This window comes from Ctenocephalides felis, unplaced genomic scaffold (genome assembly GCF_003426905.1).
Source record: "Ctenocephalides felis isolate EL2017-DRISC unplaced genomic scaffold, ASM342690v1 CF-g0.4_SCAFFOLD_03571, whole genome shotgun sequence".
Taxonomy (NCBI): domain Eukaryota; kingdom Metazoa; phylum Arthropoda; class Insecta; order Siphonaptera; family Pulicidae; genus Ctenocephalides; species Ctenocephalides felis.
Window position 1 is genome coordinate 29,367,960 of NW_020539725.1, and position 22,056 is coordinate 29,390,015.

Genomic DNA, 22,056 nt, shown 5'->3' on the forward strand with positions numbered 1-22,056 from the left:
TTAACTAAATTTTATATATAGTAAAAAGATAAAATCGTCACTACCTTTCCACAGCTTTAAGTGAATCTTCTCATTCCAAACATTAATAAAACCATTTTTTGTTAAGTTTTTTTTTGAATTATTTTCTATCGTCATTCTATCTCTAAACGAAGATTAATTTTATGATAAGTACTCTCGCGCCGGTAGCATTGGACTAGGTCAAGTTTATTTCATTGTCATGATCTTTGCGATTTTTAAAATGATTGATTAGCTTTGAGAAAGCGAAGTTGGAATTTGAAATCTGTTTGTATAACAAAAGAAACTTGGCTAATTTTTACCGAAGTATTTTGCGCAAATTGAAGCAATCTTCCGGATGTCAAATCTCGAGATCGTGTTAACTTTATAGTACCTCAGCGATAATGGACGCGTGCAAATACACTAATTGAAAGTAAATGTTTTTTTAGTGAATGTTATGAGGTGAGAAACAAAACACTTATTGATGAATATTATGAAAATTATATAGCACTTTCACAAACTTTATTTACCATCAGGTACGACATATGAATAGCGAACTCTATTAGGAGTAATTATACTGAAAATGTCAAAGAAAAAAATGGAATTGAAATTTACGACATTTAATGATGCTATTAAAAGCGGTTAAAAGCGATCTCCAATTACCAAGGTGATAAAGGAATACATAAAACCCCAAAACAAAGCATTCCAAAATTATATTGTAACTATTTGACTATATAAACAAACGCACTACATTCTTTTGTGCACTCACTTTGCCTTATGGTATTAAAATAAGGTCTTATTAATTTTGATGATGTTTTATCGTCACTAGTGTGCATAATATGTCTTAATTTATAGATAAAAATACATTACCAAATAAAATAGCCCTTCCCGGCAACTACTAAGAAATTAATTGCGAGGCGGGGCACAAAGGTCCAATTTGACTTCGACCAATTATGTTGTGCAAACTAAACCAATTTGTTTGCAACAAATAACACATATATCAATGAAACAATTGACTGTGTTCAGTAAATCTCCCAGTTAATTCATTATTATAAAAATGTGTTTATTTGCTTTTTTTAATTTGTCACCTGGTCCTTTTTATCCCACTGTATATGACCTTGGAATTTTGTCAGAAATTATATTCAGCATCGGTGCAATTATTTTTGTTACAATTGCTTTGAAAATTAACAGAAAATCTATTATAAAAGTGAATTAACAATGTGAAAATGAACCAACTGACTAAAATGTAATACAAAAAAATCTAAAACAAAAGGTTCTAAAATAAATAAATTCTAAATTGTAATTATTTTCGAGAAACGAAATAGAAGAGGAAATCACGTAAAGTGTTTTAAATATCCGTAGACTTGATATTTTGATAACTGATTATGATTATCGTTGTCGAAAAAATAATCCATTTTGATTCAAATTAATACTTATTACTTTATATATCGATTTTGTAATTAACCATTAAAAAGCCATGTATAATTACAATAATTGTTTTGTTATCACATTCGAAAAGGTTTCCAATTCACCAGATAAAAATACAATAATTGACCATATATCTCTAACCTCCTTATCATGATCTCTCTCAAAACAATACTATAATTTCTCCAACATTTTATCAAATTTAATGTTGACTTCCAGTTCGCAAGATCGTCTATGAGCAATTATGAAAATTTCTCTCTCATCTCATCTATAATTATGAATTATAATCAATATACCGAAGACCGGACTTCCAAGATCTCGTCGAAACACAAAAATGACAGAATGTGTAGAAGATTGAAGAAACGACAACAACTTTCGTTTTCGGTAAACGATGCTTAAAATACGAAATCAAAATAAATGAGACATGTCTGATCTTAAGAAAAAACATGTATGATTTATGGAACACATTTTACGTAACAAATCCAGATGCACAAACTGACAGAATCTTATAAATCGATCTGCATACTTCGATTTGATTGAACCGGATTGGGAATGTTTGGTGGACAAAGTTTACACTTCTGATATATGAAATTATCAAATCAATATACTTAATTCATATGTAAAAACAACATAAGATCATTAACGCTATCTAACTTTGCTCTAAAAATTTTTGATAGATTTTTTCTCAATTGTGCAACAATAATTTGGTAACAAGATAAAATTGTATATAAAGATGGTTAACTGGGACTTCCTATTTTGTACTTATTACTGGAAAAAATCTAATGTTCGTAGACATATGATAATAATAATTTGGTTTATATGGTGTCATTAGACATAAAATTCTTTCTTCTCATATTTGTTATGACACTAATATATTAAAAAATAATTTATTCAAATTTAATTCAAATCTGCAGCGTTACTATGAATTACTATGAATCTGTAGCAATATAAATATTAGGTATTTAAATCAATAAATGAATAAGTAAATAATTGAGAATAACCAAATACTTGCATAAAGAGGTATATATTAATAACATTATTAATTGATGTAGTTAATTATAATTATCTAACATTTATTTTATTATTTCATTTTTTATTGCCTCCTGTTTAAAAATTAGTCATTTAAATAATTTACAAAAATTTAATTTCTATTTTTACAATAAACTAAAAAAAATATGTCATTCTATAATGATGTGTATTTGAAACTAAACTATTTAATTTAAATTGCAACTCATTTTATATTCTTAAGAAAAAAATGATAAACATTAATATTTTTAAATTAATTAAGTTGAGGCAAGGTTGAATGGCTTCATAACATAGGCTTTATATATCTCACTTTAAAATATGTATCTTTAAACAATGATATTGTTACTAATGCTATTGTTATGAATAATTTTACTCTCTTTGGGCAAAATCTGTTGATAATATTTATCTGAAACCGGCAAGACACCGAAGGTAAAAAAACAGACCATCGAATATTAGGTTTGGTTTATTCCTATCATTCATCATATTATATTTATCTAAACTTCAGTAAATTAAATAGTATTGTAAAACTAATGCAGTAATATAAACATCTATGATTTATAATTATATATCACATTCATCTTAAAATTCGATTTAAACTCGTAATAAATCAAATAAGTATACAATCGTTTGGCGGCATTCGTGAGATTTCTAAATCGTCCGAAAAGGAAAGTGAAACCTCCTCTTAATTTATCTATTAAAATGTCAATATATGGATTAATTAAAAAAAAGTCTTCCCACTAATATTCACTCAACACTAAAATGCTTGCAAATTAATTTTCGAATTCTGGGTTCAGTTTTTACAACGCTCTGAATTTTAATTATAACTAGCGGTTTTAATAACACTCAACACTTTTTATATTCAGTGAAATCGGATTTTATGGATTGTGAAAAATGATAAAATGAGAAAACATTTCGAATATGCACGCACGTACGTATGCATTATTAGTATCATGAATATATGACAAGATATCTTGCATGAAATTCATTAAAAAAGTTGTAATTACAAAAATATAGCGTGCACCTCTATTTTGTATTTCGTCAGAGTAATTGAAATAATAATTATTCACTTACATGTTTTAACAGACATACTTTCATAAAACATGTAGTTTTACCCAACATTTAAATTCAAATAGGACAAATTCTATATAATATAAAAATGAATCGCAAAATGGTGCGTTTTGGGTCGTAATTTTTTTACTGTGCTCCACTTCGTATGAAATTTGGAAATTAGGTTTATCTTACTCTCAAGTTCAAAAGTAAAAATAATTTAGATTCCTTTGCCATTTCCCGGGGGGATGCCCATCCCTCTCAGTGGTGTAATTTAATTTTTTCAAAAGTCGGATATCGATAAAAGAACTAATTATAAAAAAATGTTTTATAATATTTTTCCAAAAAGCAAATACTTATCATTTTATTTAAAGCAGTTGTACATTTAAGAATCGAATGTATATACATTTCGGTATAGACTGCAGTGGAAAAAAAACATAATTTTTAACTAATTGGTAAATATCAGTAAAGGTTATTAAAAAAAATTGGAACTTTTGAATTGTAAACGTAAGTACAGGACAACGTCTGTCGAGTCATCTAGTTTTAAATAAATATCATAATTAATCATTTAATTAAGTCATTATACTGTCTAAACCATATGAACTACTTCACAACACATAATACGTATCAAACAAACAACTATTATACTATGTTCAGTACAATTTTCAGTTAATACCCTATAATATGATGTGTTTTTTACTATTTTTCTGAAATTTGTCATCTATCCCTTTTTACACCATAGACGAGGTAAAATCAAGTCAGGGGGCAAATAGATCCAACGTTTTATTTTTAATTTTAAAGTGATTTTACGAACTAATAGCTACAATATTCTACCAATGCAAAATATGAATTTCATATTTCAAGGTAACACTGTATATAACCTTGATCCGGTATTTGGCCAGAAGGAGAGTTGGAAAAACTATCAATTTAATTTATTATTTGTAAAATTGCTTTTTTAATCAAATTTATATTTTTATTTGCTATTTTTCATTGTCTACGTCTATGCCAGTGTGAAGATATTATAATAACTAATGTAAGCTATTATAGAGGCTATATAAAAGCATCTATTGAATCTATTTTAAAATTAACAATAAATCTCATGAAACAATTAAACAACGTATACTTAAAAATTATATTAAGGTTTCGTAAACTAAACAACAGTGCTCACAATAAAAAACAAACAAGGCATGAAAATACTTTTGTTTTGATCTTGAAGCATTTCTGTTTATTTACTGATAGTGACATTGATTTCAGGCGATGGCTAATTACACATATTTTTTCTCTACTTTCAAATATTGTTGTTAAAAAATTCCTAACTTTGCGTATTTATGAGATATTGGTGGTGGTCCGTCCTTTTTACCCGCAGACCTTCAGGCCCTATAGATTTTCTGTTTTGCAAAATCATGGTAGAATTGCATAATAGTGTATTATAACAAATATAGATAAAATATTATTAATGAAACCAATAATTTACCCTACATAAATTTAAAATCAAATATAGAAACCAGGCGCAATTTTAGCTATTCGATGAAAATATGATACTAAATATTCTATAATATTTTTAATCTCGCTGTGAAAATTTCTATAATTAAACATCCGGGCGCACAATTGTTTAATTCAATAAATTCAATTCATTTCAGAACGATATTTGAGACTGCAACCTTCCTTCCAAATATTATTAATAATCTAGACGGATACAAATTTTTATAAAAATATTTTCATACCAAATCCCTAGCACGACATTAGAACAATAATCATAATATTTTCAGATTTCTTTGGCAAAAATATTATCACTTGATTAAAAATATCGCTTGCATATATTAACAAAACATGCGCCTGTATAATCAGGTAATAAAACGTTTTAAAATCAATAACCGTAATTTTCCGTTTCGTATGCACATATATGTAGTGCATGTATATGTATATCCAAGTAATACCGATTGATACGATTTCTTATCTTATTTCTCATTATCGGTAGTAATAAGTTTTTTAAGCTTGTGTAGAAGTAAAAGTTCGCCGATGAAAACAATATTTCGCCCGGCGCCAGTGCAGAGTTCCCGTCTCTGAATCTTTCGAAGAAAGTGAACAAGATACATCATCATTAATAAGAAGAAATAAAAAAATATTTGAGACTAACATGAGTCGTACCGAAATGAGTATTGACTCGTAAACAAATCGTGATATAGAAAAAAAAAGTAAATGTGAACATTGTTTTGTTACTGATCGTAGATGAATAGATAAAATAGATTTATATAAACTGAATTGCAAAGTTAAAATTATTTGTTTAAAGTATATTAGAACTATAGTCAGAATTAGAAGTAAAATCTGAATTATTTTCGATATACAAAAAATTTTTTTTGAAAAAAGAAAGTTAAAACAATTTTTTTTTCCAAAATCAATTATTTTGTTAAGACAAGCAGAAAGTTCTTTGAATCATTTAAATCGGACGCTTAGTTCTCTCAAAAACTGCCATTTTTTACACATTTAGCTCCGTATTTTCGAAATGGGTGGGCCATCCTTTGCCAAAAACTAATAAACACTTCTCCCAATCATTACTAATTGAATGTTTTTTAGATCATTCAAATCAGATGCTCCGTTCTCTCAAACACTCGATTTCTATTTTCTGCACTCTTTGCTCTTTATCTCTGCAACTGCTGGACCTGCCTTGGCCAAAAACTAATCAGCACATCTCCCTATCAATAGGAATCGAATGCTTTTTGAACAATTCAAATCGGTTGATCCGTGCGTCCGAAAACGTGACTAGAAATTTGTATCCAAATTTTCTGAGGTATGCCAAAATGTACAGAAACCTTCTAAACGCCAAGAACCGTAAAAATTTTCAATTTCAATTTTTGGCCCATTACAATAACTTACCCTACAGGAAGTTAATAATAATAAAAATAAAAATATATATATGTCTGAAAAAAATATACCATAAGCATTATGCCAACATGTAGATCAATTCACAGCATGATCAAATAATACAGCTCGAGATAACTTTAATTCAATTATAATTGAACGTGAACTATATTCATGTATCTTTTGACAATTTGACTTTGATTTAATCTATTTACGAAACTACAATCTTTTTATAATTGTATCTAATAGAGACATCAGCAAAAATTTGCATTGAAAATGATGCAACTTTAGATTTTACCATAAGCAAAAAATGGATATATTTTCAATGAAATCAGATTTTTTTAATATGATTCTAATGATGCAATATAGTGACAGAAAATATAATTGTTGAGAATGCTTTTATAGATTTATCAAAAACGACATTTTAATAGAATCATTTTGTGAGCATTGCGAGTGAAGATGCAAAAAATATGCGAATTAATTTGTTTTAGTCATAGATAAGGTTTCATTTAACGTAAATATATCATTATAAATTACTATAAATACCAATTGGAAATCAGAGGAATCGTTCCAAAATTATACTTTTTCCAAAAAATCCAATAATCAGATTATTTTATTTCTCCATGAATTACAACCTGCCTATATTATGAAGAAATTTAGTAATTATTTTGTTGCTTTTTTACCCTTGGCTATTAGAAGGCAACCTAATGGTTGTTCTTCAAAATAGTATTTCTAAGTAATCAATTTATGCATCATAACTTATGCAATTAGTTTATGCATCAATTCCAAAAGTTCAAGTGGAATAAGATATTACTACTGCTTGAAATAATGTTGGATGCAATATGGGATTTGAACTCGAAACATTGTAGTTGATAATGATGATGATATAATATATATATGTATATATATAGTATCGATTGTGAAGTTTTATACCATTAACAAACTTTAAACTTTACATTGAGAACATTACATTGAGAACAATATTTATTTTTGAGGTTTTTCAAATATTAAGTTGTTTCCAGGATCATTCGAAGGACAACATTGTTCGTTCATGCATTAATAAATGAAGAAATAGAATATACTAAAATTATGTCAAGAATATACTTTTGTGAATTCATAATTATTCAGGGTATGCCTTCCACAGTCTGCAGAATCACTCACAAATTATTTCATTTTTTCTGGTCGTCTATTTTCACCGTATAAAGTAGCTATTTGTGCATTTTAATTACCCCCAATGCTTGTGCGTGTCCGCCAAGTAATTAAAATCAATAAAAATATATTGTACATTCCTCTGTACTAAGCTAATATGGCACTAATTCGAAAGCTACTTCTATACATCAGAAAATAATACTTCAATGCATAGATGGGAAAGTCGGCAGAGTCATAATTAATATTTGACGAAATGGTGCCAAATAATATAAATGGCTCAGGCAAACTTGTATGAGATGTGGTTGAAAACCTATTTTAGAGTTGAAAGATCAATCTAGCGAGAAAATAGCAATAAGAGAAGTCGAACGATTGGCCTTTCGAATTAGCTTTCGATACTTTATAGGGCCATGCAAAAGACTCCAAATTGGTGGCTTAATAAGGAAAGTACCTTGCTAAATAAACAGGTAAAAATCCAACTGTATCCAAAAACTATATTACCTTCTAAATTATTGTACTTTGGAATTTCATAATCTGCAACTTCATTGCTTGTCTCAAAATAAAATATAAAACTATCACCTCGAACCAAAAGAAAACCTTCCTCAGACATTTCCTTGACTTCTGCAGTAACTCATTCTCATTGCGTCATTATTTATATTAATTTTAAATAGCAATTTATTTACTGGCGCTCCCAAAAATACAAAAACATAAAGAACGACAATCCATGGACTGAATTCGTGGTCACGAACATCAGAATGCCAGATGGACGTTCGCAAGAAACAAAACCTTTTGAACCTTTTGAGTGCAATTCATATTGATGAAATAAAGAAATATTAAATGGGCACAAAAATCATAAAAGCTAATAAAGAAACGGATGGTAGCATTCAGAGTGCATCAGAGTAATAAATATGATTCAAGTACGGATTCAAAACGAGTGTAGTGAAAGAGTTGAACGACGTTTTTTTATATATTTATTGGCTTCTAAATTACATCTAGCCACTTACAGTCTAATATAAATCATTACTACTCTAAATACGACGTTCTTAAAATCTCAAATTTGATACTTGTTTGGACCTGAAATAAAAACTAATTGTGATGAACTTATGCTTACTGAGAAACATTGAATTAAATGTATTTATTTGATTTTCTACAAAACCTACTGTAAGAGCATTCTAAGTTATTTATAAAATTTTAGGTTGAACGGGCCTTAAATTAGCTAAATATAAAATCAATCATTGCATCGTCATAAAACCAAGAAACCTCATTCATTATAATTTCCGCACGTTAGAATGTCATTATTAAAAATTAAGTTCTTTTCATTTTATTAAAAATTACTTTTCATTTTATTGGAAAAAACATTTGGGCTATTTTAATGCCAAAGATATTCGGCAAATTTCTTGTATTGTATGTATTAGTCTTATTAACTGTTAATGTGCTTGTATTTGCAAAATTATTTTAAATACGATCAATTTCATTATTTTAGAGAAATTCATTAATATTCATTATAATTTTACAGACCAATTGTAATAGCCTTAATATAAGTTAAATATAAAGTTAAATATAAATTAAAATTAATATAAGTTAATAAAGCGATAAAAAACACTTCAGGAGCAACAGATTCATATGCACAGAAAATTTATAAAAAAAATATATTTTACTAAACACAGTACATCAAATTCAATGAAGAAATTTTGGTAAGGTCTTATCTCTCAGCACCTATATGACATAGGTTTTTGACTATATAGAACTATTTTTATGATTTTTCTGTTTATATGAATATGTTGCAAAGCTCCTGAATTGTCTTACCAATGATTCCAGACATCATTGAACGTGACATCTCAAAGATTCCACATACAAGGTACATCCAAATAATAAAAATATCCGATTACAACCTTGAAATTTCACTTTTTCATTAACGTTTCTGTTCGATATGAAATTTTATTTAAGTACCTTCCTGGAACGTGAGACTTAAATTAGGTCTGAAGTCCTTTGTAGTCAAATTTAAGGATGAAATATTCAAATTCATAAGAATGACAAAATTTAGTCTAATTCGAAAGATTTTTTAATTCCAGCGATGGAATTCTAGGGGATAAAAACTTTAATACAAATTTTTGGATACCATTTAATACGACTATTGCAAAATTTGTGCCAACCAAAAGTTGGTTAGCAAATATAGAAAAAAAATAAAAAAATGATTATAATTTGTTCAGCATATCCAAAATGAAATAATGTGACTTTACCTCTAAAAAAAGTTTTAGAAATTCCGTACAAGTTTCAATAATTATGCAACAATACTTTATATTATATATGCCAACTCGGAATTATAATAGTATATATGTGATAAATATCATATTAGATTAATAATCTCAATAGACATATTTTCTATTAAGTCGAAAAGTTCATTCAGTCGATTTTACTTTTACTAATTTAGAATATCCCATTGCTTTTTTTGCTAAGTATTATAGAAAAATTAGCATAAAAGTATCAATCAAATTAAGTTCACTGCCCATTAATGCAATCTGAATATCAAAATATGAATAAAGCTACTCCATACCTTGCAATCAGAAATATACACGAAAGGACTTTATAATAAAATATATGCAAAGAAGGCTTATGATTATTAATCTCCGACTTATAAAAGCTTACTTCTACAATGTTATGAATAAAGTTCAAATGCTTATATTTGTTAGATGACTTGTATCGACCAGGTGCAAATGTTGACGTGTAAATAAAAAAAGATATTATATAAATATGGGCATAAGACGTTATGTAGTGAAATAAAAAATATTGAAAAGAAATTTGTGTGCGTCGAGTCAAGTGTCAAGTTTATGAATTATGATGACGAATGAAAAATATGCCAGTTATAATAAATAATAGTTATAATACTCAAAATTAAGCTTCTAAAATAACTTACATTAATTTTCTATGGACCCGCGTAACATTCAGGTCACATTTCAATATTTTACCAAATTATAATTTTCTTTTGTAAGATGACGCATAAATCTTAACTTAATTCTATAACATTGTCAAGATCAATTTTAATTTTGAAAGTAAAACAAAATTTTGGCTAATAGAATGTTAATGTAATGATAAAAATGATTCTCAAATCAATTAGTTCCGTACAAAACTAAGGGTGTCCATGTGTATGATTACACATGGATTCTCCTTTATAATTCTACCTATATAATATAATTCTTTCTTCTTTTGGTTGATTATTGGCCCAGCGAATTAAATCGCCGAGCACACAAAAAATTGAGTTAAATACTCATTTGAGTGCTCCCCTCCACGGAAATCTTTAGTAAAATGCGAAAGATTTATTCGCTCTGAAGGGAAACCAGAGTGACGAAACTGACAGACAGACAGACAGAAATAAAAATTTATTCAATATATACAGTGTAAAATACAGTGAATTATATGTGGGTTTGTCTACCCTGGGGGTATTTTACCCAAAAGTTTGTGGTTTTACAATATTGTCTATATATTTGTATTTGTACAATATTTTATTCATTATTTCGCAAGGACAAAAAAAGGAGACGATTTTTGTCACCTAAAAAAAATCCTTTATTCATTGTTTTATGGCTTATGTATTCACTGCGGGCTCGATCAGGTAGTTAGGCATGGCATAGTTCCCGTACCAGATCATTTCTGATGTGTACTGGCCTAACGCGCGGATGGTACTATTATCGTGATCCCTACACTTTCGGTAAAAATTCTCGGTGAGCTTTTTTATGTGTTCGAGTATGGTCGGTATGTCCGTCTGTTCGTGTAAATATTTCGTTGGGTAGTAGTGTCTCGTCAGTGGGTTCCTTGATTTGTCTAGTACCAGTCGCAGTGCTTTGTTCTGTGCTATTTGTAGTCTCCGTCTGTTGGTCTTGGTTGTCGCGTTCCATGCCGGAGCGGCGTATGTCAGTAATGGTCTTATCAGTGTCAAGTAAAGTGTCCGCTTGTTCTTCACGCTTAGCGGGCTGTTGTGGTTCAAAAGAGGTCTCAGTAGATTCATCATCCCGTAAGCCTGTCCAATTTTTGTATTCGTATGTTTTGTGAAGCTGAGTCTATAGTCCAAGGTTACGCCAAGGTATTTGACTTCCTTGGACCACTCAGCTTCATGGCCCATTACCTTTAGTTTCGTCAAGTCAGTAAGTGTAATGGACCAACGGCTTTTTGTAAAGAAAATTGCTTCTGTTTTAGAAGGATTGATTTTAATTTGCCATTTTTCCGTGTAATCAGTCAGGGCGTCTATATGTCTCTGTATTTTTGTAGTCAGTAGCGTAGGTGAACGTGATGATCTGTAAATGGCAGTGTCGTCAGCAAATGTCAACAGTGTTGTGTCGGCGTCAGTGGGCATGTCGTGGATGTAGACGTTAAACAAGGACGGTCCCAGGATCGAGCCCTGCGGTACTCCCGCCGTCACTTGTTTAATCGTCGAGGGTGTGTTGTCTACTTGAACTGTGAAATTACGGTCAGCGAGGTAAGAATGGAGTAGTTTTGTGATGTATGGTGGAAAGTTAAGGGTTATGAATTTGTGTATCAGTCCGTCCATCCAGATGGTGTCAAAAGCCTTCTCGAAATCGAGCAACACCAATCCGGTATGGTTTCGTCTATTGAAGTTGAGTACAGTGTTTTCTATTAGTTGTGTCAGTGGATGTAACGTAGAGTGCTGTTCCTTAAAGCCGTACTGTGTGTCTGGTATAATCTTGTTTCGTCTGATGTGTCTGTTGATGCGTTTGAGTAGTACCTTTTCAGTTACTTTGCTCATTGTATTGAGGAGGCTGATTGGTCTGTAATTTTGCGGAGAGTCTGGCTGTTTCCTCGGCTTCAGGATAGGAAATATGGTCGATGTTTTCCATGAAGCAGGAAAGTGGCCTTTGGCCATTATACGGTTAACCAGTCGTGTGATTAGTATGTATGCGTTCGTTGGTAGTTGTTTCAGTATTATATTTTGTAGTCCGTCCGGTCCGGGTGCTTTCCTGTTCGGTAGTTTTCTGATTGTCAACTTTATTTCTGAAACTGTGGCAGGGTCTATTCGTAGGTCTTTGTCGTTAAATTGTTCAGTAAAATTTTGAATAGAATTGCGTACGTCTCGTCTTAAGTCTGCGTTGGACATGTCGGCGTTTTGTCTGTGTATGTTTTCAAAGTGTGTTGCTAAAATTTCTGCTTTGTCTGCTGGTGTCGTGGCGTAGTTGTTGTCAGGTAGTTTGAGTGGCGGGATAGGTGTTGTTTTCCTCGTCAGTCTTTTGGCTGTTTGCCAAACTTTGTGCGGGTCAGTGTTGATGGTTTCTAGTTTTTTAGTCCAAGTGTCATTCCGGTGCTCACGTATCTCATTATGAATAATTTTTGTCAGTCTGTTTACGTGTTCCTTTAGTAGTCTGTCACCAGTACGTTGCCACAGTTTCTTTATATTGTTCTTTAATTTAATTTTTACTAATATTTGTTGAGGAAGCGTGTCAAATGTGGATGTATTTGCGTGTCGCAGCGGTATTGTGTGTTGGATGGTGTCCGTGATCGTCCGTGTCAGATGTGTCACAGCCTCCTCTATGTCTGTATTGGTCTCTATGGGTATCGTGTGTCGTATATTGTCTGTAATAATTTCTCTAAAAAGTGGCCAGTTGGCTCTGGAATAATCCAAAATGTTGCGTTCTGGAGTATTGTCGACGTCGAGTCTGTCAGAGATAGTCATAAAAACAGGGTTATGGTCAGAGTTGAAAAGTGTTCTAGTTATGGGTTCGGATGTTATGTGAAGATTTTTTGTCAAGGCTAGGTCGATCGTGCTGTGATGGTGCGTCTGTACGGTGGCGTATCTGGTCGGCGTGTCAGGATAGTGTAGTTGTGCGTCCGTGGTGTTGTGTTCCGTCAGATATTCGTAGAGTCGGATTCCGTTCGCGTTGTTGTAGTTGCAGTTCCAGGATGTATGTTGCGCGTTGAAGTCTCCTGCCATTAAGACGTGTGTATTTGAGTCAAGTAGGTTTTGTAGGTCCGTCAGTTGCAGTCCGCTTGCCGGGATGTAAATCGATATTATAGTCACTTTTTGACCTCTTTTGTATACATTAATAGTTGTTATTTCAGAACCGCCCGCTGTCAGGTTTGGCACTTGCTCGTGTCTTATATTAGACTTGATCAATATCGCAGTGCCTCCCCATCCGCGTGAGTTTGTCGGTCTGTCGTTCCTGTATACTTTGTAGTTGTTGATGTAAAGTCTGTCCGTGGGTTTAAGGTGTGTCTCGTTAATTAGTACAATGTCCAAGTCATATTTTGTTATGGTCTGTTTCAGTTCGTCTACGTTGTTTTTGAGTCCGTTGGAGTTGAAGTACATTATGTGTATGTCGCGTGCGTGATTTATGGGCATGCCGTTAAAAAGTTAAGTATGGTTGTGTATTTGTCATTGTAAGTCATATTTGTGTTCAATGTCTTTGTCAGTTTATAAAGCTCACTGAAAATTTGTCTTACCTCGGGATCCGCGAATAACTTCCTGATCTCGCCCATAACAGTAAATAGTCCCTCCGGTGTACTCAGGTCTGGATCGGACTGGCTGGTGGTAGGCCGGATTCGTGAGGATGCTGGCCGGATCGGTTCTGGTGTTGGCTGGATCTTCGGCGATGGATACTGGGAGGCCGGCTGTGTTCGTGGTGATGATGGTACCGGGAGTTCAGGAAACGCAGATCTGTTGTTACGGCCATCGCTGGTGGGTTGTAAGGCTGACGAGAAGCTCCTCGTCAGCGGCGCAGGTGTTGGCGCTGGCTTGTATGCTGGATTTCTCTTAAGCGCATCTTTGTCTCTTTTTGCTCTATAGTTGATTAGAGCTGGGCATTTAGAATAGTTAGCCGGGTGGTTTTCTTGGCAGTTCACGCATTTCGGATCCTCGGTTGGTGGCTTCGTGCACACTCCCGGTGGGTGCACATTCGTGCATTTTATGCATCTATACCGCATGTCGCACGTGTACGAGGTATGGCCGAAGTTTAGGCACTTGTGGCACTGGATGGTCTTGTTTAGTGGCCTGTAGCTTTCCCATTTAAATATATGTCCTTCTATATTGTTTATTTCCTTCAGTTTGGCCATCTCTTGTTCCTTATCTAGAAGGACAATATATATAGGGAGTTTGCGTTGACTGCCGTCCGATTCCTTCTTCTTAATTTGGACCACCTGCTTCACCTTAATGCCCTTGGCTTTCAGCTCATCAAGAACCACCGTTTCAGTAATATCTGGATTTAGGCCAGTTATAGTGATTTTCTTAGGGATGTCATGCTGCATAGTATAGGTGTAAAATTGGAAATCACAATCCCTTAGTATGGTTTTCAGTTTTTCATGTTCTGCAATCGTATCGGCATATATTTTGTGCAATTGTGGCTTTAAATATTGGGTCCTGAATATTATTTTCGTCGTATCTTTGATATATTTGATCACTTTTAAATCCAGCTGGCCTTTGACGATGATAGGTGGAATCTTTGGATCTGTTACGGTGGTGTTCTTGGGTGCTAAATTCCCCGTTTTCGATGTAGATGGCTTCAGAGTGTTAACAGTCTGGTTTCCTATCACATTGTCTGCGTTGTTTTGCCTCAACCGCTTCTTGCGTTTGACTGTCCGGTACTCGTCTATCTCTCGATCCGTGTCCATTTCACTCCGGGATCGATCGCACTACTCAAAATTGTAATTGATTATTGCAAGATCGTTCGATTCTAAGTATCGGTCTAATATTGCGTCTTTTCTAAACAAAGCGCAAATTTGTCAGGGGCTTGCTCCGCTTCCGACACAAAATTATAAGGTGAACGTGCCTTTTGCTACTTTCTTTCCAAATTCTGGATCGGAATTGGTAATGGATTGAAAGTAGCACATTAGAAAGTGTTATTCAAAATTTTCTAAAGTACAGTGTTTTATATTTTAATAAATTCAGTGGACATCAAATAAAATCACTAGAATTCCCGGGCGGGAGCCTAGGAAAATGTCGCAAGACATGGATGTCTTGACGAGCACCGTCCTCAAAAATAAGTACCAGGCGTTATCGGACCGCAGTGAAATGGACACGGATCGAGAGATAGACGAGTACCGGGTAGTCAAACGCAAGAAGCGGTAAGGCAAAACAACGCAGAAAATGTGATAGGAAACCAGAACGCAACACTCTGAAGCCATCTACATCGAAAACGGGCAATAGCACCCAAGAACACCACCGCACCGCAGTCAAAGATTCCACCTATCATCGTCAAAGGCCAGCTGGATTGAAAGTGATCAAATATATCAAAGATACGACGAAAATAATATTCAGGACCCAATATTTAAAGCCACAATTGCACAAAATATATGCCGATACGATTGCAGAACATGAAAAACTGAAAACCATACTAAGGGATTGTGATTTCCAATTTTACACCTATACTATGCAGCATGACATCCCTAAGAAAATCACTATAACTGGCCTAAATCCAGATATTACTGAAACGGTGGTTCTTGATGAGCTGAAAGCCAAGGGCATTAAGGTGAAGCAGGTGGTCCAAATTAAGAAGAAGGAATCGGACGGCAGTCAACGCAAACTCCCTATATATATTGTCCTTCTAGATAAGGAACAAGAGATGGCCAAACTGAAGGAAATAAACAATATAGAAGGACATATATTTAAATGGGAAAGCTACAGGCCACTAAACAAGACCATCCAGTGCCACAAGTGCCTAAACTTCGGCCATACCTCGTACACGTGCGACATGCGGTATAGATGCATAAAATGCACGAATGTGCACCCACCGGGAGTGTGCACGAAGCCACCAACCGAGGATCCGAAATGCGTGAACTGCCAAGAAAACCACCCGGCTAACTATTCTAAATGCCCAGCTCTAATCAACTATAGAGCAAAAAGAGACAAAGATGCGCTTAAGAGAAATCCAGCATACAAGCCAGCGCCAACACCTGCGCCGCTGACGAGGAGCTTCTCGTCAGCCTTACAACCCACCAGCGATGGCCGTAACAACAGATCTGCGTTTCCTGAACTCCCGGTACCATCATCACCACGAACACAGCCGGCCTCCCAGTATCCATCGCCGAAGATCCAGCCAACACCAGAACCGATCCGGCCAGCATCCTCACGAATCCGGCCTACCACCAGCCAGTCCGATCCAGACCTGAGTACACCGGAGGGACTATTTACTGTTATGGGCGAGATCAGGAAGTTATTCGCGGATCCCGAGGTAAGACAAATTTTCAGTGAGCTTTATAAACTGACAAAGACATTGAACACAAATATGACTTACAATGACAAATACACAACCATACTTAACTTTTTAACGGCATGCCCATAAATCACGCACGCGACATACACATAATGTACTTCAACTCCAACGGACTCAAAAACAACGTAGACGAACTGAAACAGACCATAACAAAATATGACTTGGACATTGTACTAATTAACGAGACACACCTTAAACCTACGGACAGACTTTACATCAACAACTACAAAGTATACAGGAACGACAGACCGACAAACTCACGCGGATGGGGAGGCACTGCGATATTGATCAAGTCTAATATAAGACACGAGCAAGTGCCAAACCTGACAGCGGGCGGTTCTGAAATAACAACTATTAATGTATACAAAAGAGGTCAAAAAGTGACTATAATATCGATTTACATCCCGGCAAGCGGACTGCAACTGACGGACCTACAAAACCTACTTGACTCAAATACACACGTCTTAATGGCAGGAGACTTCAACGCGCAACATACATCCTGGAACTGCAACTACAACAACGCGAACGGAATCCGACTCTACGAATATCTGACGGAACACAACACCACGGACGCACAACTACACTATCCTGACACGCCGACCAGATACGCCACCGTACAGACGCACCATCACAGCACGATCGACCTGGCCTTGACAAAAAATCTTCACATAACATCCGAACCCATAACTAGAACACTTTTCAACTCTGACCATAACCCTGTTTTTATGACTATCTCTGACAGACTCGACGTCGACAATACTCCAGAACGCAACATTTTGGATTATTCCAGAGCCAACTGGCCACTTTTTAGAGAAATTATTACAGACAATATACGACACACGATACCCATAGAGACCAATACAGACATAGAGGAGGCTGTGACACATCTGACACGGACGATCACGGACACCATCCAACACACAATACCGCTGCGACACGCAAATACATCCACATTTGACACGCTTCCTCAACAAATATTAGTAAAAATTAAATTAAAGAACAATATAAAGAAACTGTGGCAACGTACTGGTGACAGACTACTAAAGGAACACGTAAACAGACTGACAAAAATTATTCATAATGAGATACGTGAGCACCGGAATGACACTTGGACTAAAAAACTAGAAACCATCAACACTGACCCGCACAAAGTTTGGCAAACAGCCAAAAGACTGACGAGGAAAACAACACCTATCCCGCCACTCAAACTACCTGACAACAACTACGCCACGACACCAGCAGACAAAGCAGAAATTTTAGCAACACACTTTGAAAACATACACAGACAAAACGCCGACATGTCCAACGCAGACTTAAGACGAGACGTACGCAATTCTATTCAAAATTTTACTGAACAATTTAACGACAAAGACCTACGAATAGACCCTGCCACAGTTTCAGAAATAAAGTTGACAATCAGAAAACTACCGAACAGGAAAGCACCCGGACCGGACGGACTACAAAATATAATACTGAAACAACTACCAACGAACGCATACATACTAATCACACGACTGGTTAACCGTATAATGGCCAAAGGCCACTTTCCTGCTTCATGGAAAACATCAACCATATTTCCTATCCTGAAGCCGAGGAAACAGCCAGACTCTCCGCAAAATTACAGACCAATCAGCCTCCTCAATACAATGAGCAAAGTAACTGAAAAGATACTGCTCAAACGCATCAACAGACACATCAGACGAAACAAGATTATACCAGACACACAGTACGGCTTTAAGGAACAGCACTCTACGTTACATCCACTGACACAACTAATAGAAAACACTGTACTCAACTTCAATAGACGAAACCATACCGGATTGGTGTTGCTCGATTTCGAGAAGGCTTTTGACACCATCTGGATGGACGGACTGATACACAAATTCATAACCCTTAACTTTCCACCATACATCACAAAACTACTCCATTCTTACCTCGCAGACCGTAATTTCACAGTTCAAGTAGACAACACACCCTCGACGATTAAACAAGTGACGGCGGGAGTACCGCAGGGCTCGATCCTGGGACCGTCCTTGTTTAACGTCTACATCCACGACATGCCCACTGACGCCGACACAACACTGTTGACATTTGCTGACGACACTGCCATTTACAGATCATCACGTTCACCTACGCTACTGACTACAAAAATACAGAGACATATAGACGCCCTGACTGATTACACGGAAAAATGGCAAATTAAAATCAATCCTTCTAAAACAGAAGCAATTTTCTTTACAAAAAGCCGTTGGTCCATTACACTTACTGACTTGACGAAACTAAAGGTAATGGGCCATGAAGCTGAGTGGTCCAAGGAAGTCAAATACCTTGGCGTAACCTTGGACTATAGACTCAGCTTCACAAAACATACGAATACAAAAATTGGACAGGCTTACGGGATGATGAATCTACTGAGACCTCTTTTGAACCACAACAGCCCGCTAAGCGTGAAGAACAAGCGGACACTTTACTTGACACTGATAAGACCATTACTGACATACGCCGCTCCGGCATGGAACGCGACAACCAAGACCAACAGACGGAGACTACAAATAGCACAGAACAAAGCACTGCGACTGGTACTAGACAAATCAAGGAACCCACTGACGAGACACTACTACCCAACGAAATATTTACACGAACAGACGGACATACCGACCATACTCGAACACATAAAAAAGCTCACCGAGAATTTTTACCGAAAGTGTAGGGATCACGATAATAGTACCATCCGCGCGTTAGGCCAGTACACATCAGAAATGATCTGGTACGGGAACTATGCCATGCCTAACTACCTGATCGAGCCCGCAGTGAATACATAAGCCATAAAACAATGAATGAAGGATTTTTTTTAGGTGACAAAAATCGTCTCCTTTTTTTGTCCTTGCGAAATAATGAATAAAATATTGTACAAATACAAATATATAGACAATATTGTAAAACCACAAACTTTTGGGTAAAATACCCCCAGGGTAGACAAACCCACATATAATTCACTGTATTTTACACTGTATATATTGAATAAATTTTTATTTCTGTCTGTCTGTCTGTCATTTCACTCCGGGGCACAGATTGATCTGACTCGATACGAGAATTTCATTTGTTTTTCAGTGAAGTGTCAGTGTTTTTGTGAAATAAGTATTAAGTCCGGAATTGATTCTAAATCTTGCCTTTTTAAAGGCACCGGGCTTAATACTTACAAGTTGGATATATATTATTATATCTGTCAAAATTTTAAAGGTGAACGTGCCTTTTGCATACTTTTCTTCCCAAACCCCGGATTGGGGTTGCTAATGGGGAGGAAGTAAGCACCCATTAGCAAGTGTTTTTCTTTTTCAAAATTGTGAAGTCTTTTTATATCATTTTTAATAAATTTTAAAATCAGTGCGCAAAACTCTTCAGGAAACAGAATAATTCCCGGGCAGGGCCTGGGAAAAAATTCAAGATGTCGAACATAAATCAGAAGATGGACGTGCAGACAAGTACTGCACTAAAAAATAAATATGATGCGCTCACGGACCGTACAGATATGGATACTGATAGGGAGAGTGAGGACTACAGGAAAGTAACACGCCGAAAGAGGGCGAAAAAGAACAAGGAGCCTGAGAAAACCATTACTAGGTCGGAACCATCTACCTCAGGCGTCCAAACCGTGACACCCAAGAACACCACCATGAAAGAGGCAAAAATCCCACCGATTATCATAAAAGGTCAAATAGATTTAAAAGCAATTAAATATTTAAGAGAAACATCTAAAATTAATTTTAAATATCAATACCTTCATAATAACCTACACAAAATTTTCACTGACACCGCTATAGAACACGAAAAAATCAAAGACATGTTAAGGGACTGCAATTATCAATTTTATACCTACACAATCAAAGAGGAAATGCCGAAGAAAATAACCATAACCGGTCTACATCCATCAATTACAGAGGCGGAGGTTCTTGAAGATCTCCTGTCAAAAGGGATTAAAGCCAGGCAAGTAGTGCAGATAAAGAGGAAAACCTCAGATGGTGGTCAACACAAATTACCTATATACATTGTTCTCCTCGATAAAGACCAGAATATGTCGGAGCTAAAACGAATTACGAATATTGGGGGACATATCTTCTCCTGGGAGGCCTATAGGCCGCAGAATAGAGCGCTGCAGTGCCACAAATGTTTGAACTTTGGTCACACATCGTACACCTGTGACCTAAAGTACAGGTGTATAAAGTGCCTCAATGTGCACGCACCAGGAGCGTGCCAAAAACTACCACATGAGGCACCGATGTGTGTCAATTGCAAAAGCGAACACCCGGCAAATTATTCCAAATGCAGCGCTCTTATTAATTACAAAGAAAAGAAAGAAAGCGACGCTCTCAGGAGAAGACAAGCGTATAGGCCAGCACCAACACCAGTGCCACTGACGAGGAGCTTCTCGTCAGCTGTAAACTCCACCAACAATGGTCCTAACGTCCGACCTGAATATCCTCAACTCCCTATCCCATCGTCACCATACAGATCAATGGTCCAGTCCTCACGAACAATGGTCCAGCCTGCATCATCACAGATCCGGCCTGCACTATCGCAACCACCAACACGGCCTGCCTGCAGCCAACCCGATCCAGACCTCAACACTCCGGAAGGACTCTTTACTGCTATGGGCGAGATCAGGAAGCTATTTACGGATCCCCAGGTAAAGCAAATTTTCAGTGAGCTATACAAACTGACAAAAACACTTAACACAAACATGACTTATAACGACAAATACACAACAATTTTGAACTTTCTTACTTCATCACCATAAACCAATCGCAAGACTTACAAATAATGCATTTCAATTCAAATGGACTTAAAAACAACGTTGACGAACTGAGACAGACGATAACAAAATACGATCTGGACATAGTACTGATTAACGAGACACACCTAAAACCTACGGACAGACTCTATATCAACAATTACAAAGTTTACAGAAACGACAGACAGACCGACGCACGCGGATGGGGCGGCACTGCGATTTTGATTAAGTCTAACATCAGACACGAGCAAGTGCCAAACCTGACAGCGGGCGGTTCTGAAATAACAGCTATTAATGTATACAAGAGAGGTCAAAAAGTAACCATAATATCGATTTACATCCCGGCAAGCAGACTAGAACATACGGACTTACAAAGACTACTGGACTCGAATAGATTTGTTCTTATGGCAGGAGACTTTAACGCACAACACACAACTTGGAACTGTAACTTCAACAACGCAAACGGAAACAGACTTTACGAATACCTGACCGAATACAACACCACAGACGCACAACTACACTTTCCTGACACGCCGACCAGATACGCCACCGTACAGACGC

General features: G+C 35.4%; 1 protein-coding gene and 1 non-coding gene across 7 annotated transcripts in view; both read right to left on the reverse strand.

The window, feature by feature from the left end:
• LOC113385359 (disheveled-associated activator of morphogenesis 1) overlaps nucleotides 1–22,056 on the reverse strand; it is a 340,934-nt gene that overhangs the window by 11,213 nt on the left and 307,665 nt on the right. The gene's annotated exons all lie outside the window — the stretch shown is intronic.
• On the reverse strand, nucleotides 10,718–10,840 carry LOC113387099. The gene has a single exon (XR_003368067.1). It is a non-coding gene; the product is annotated as a U5 spliceosomal RNA (small nuclear RNA).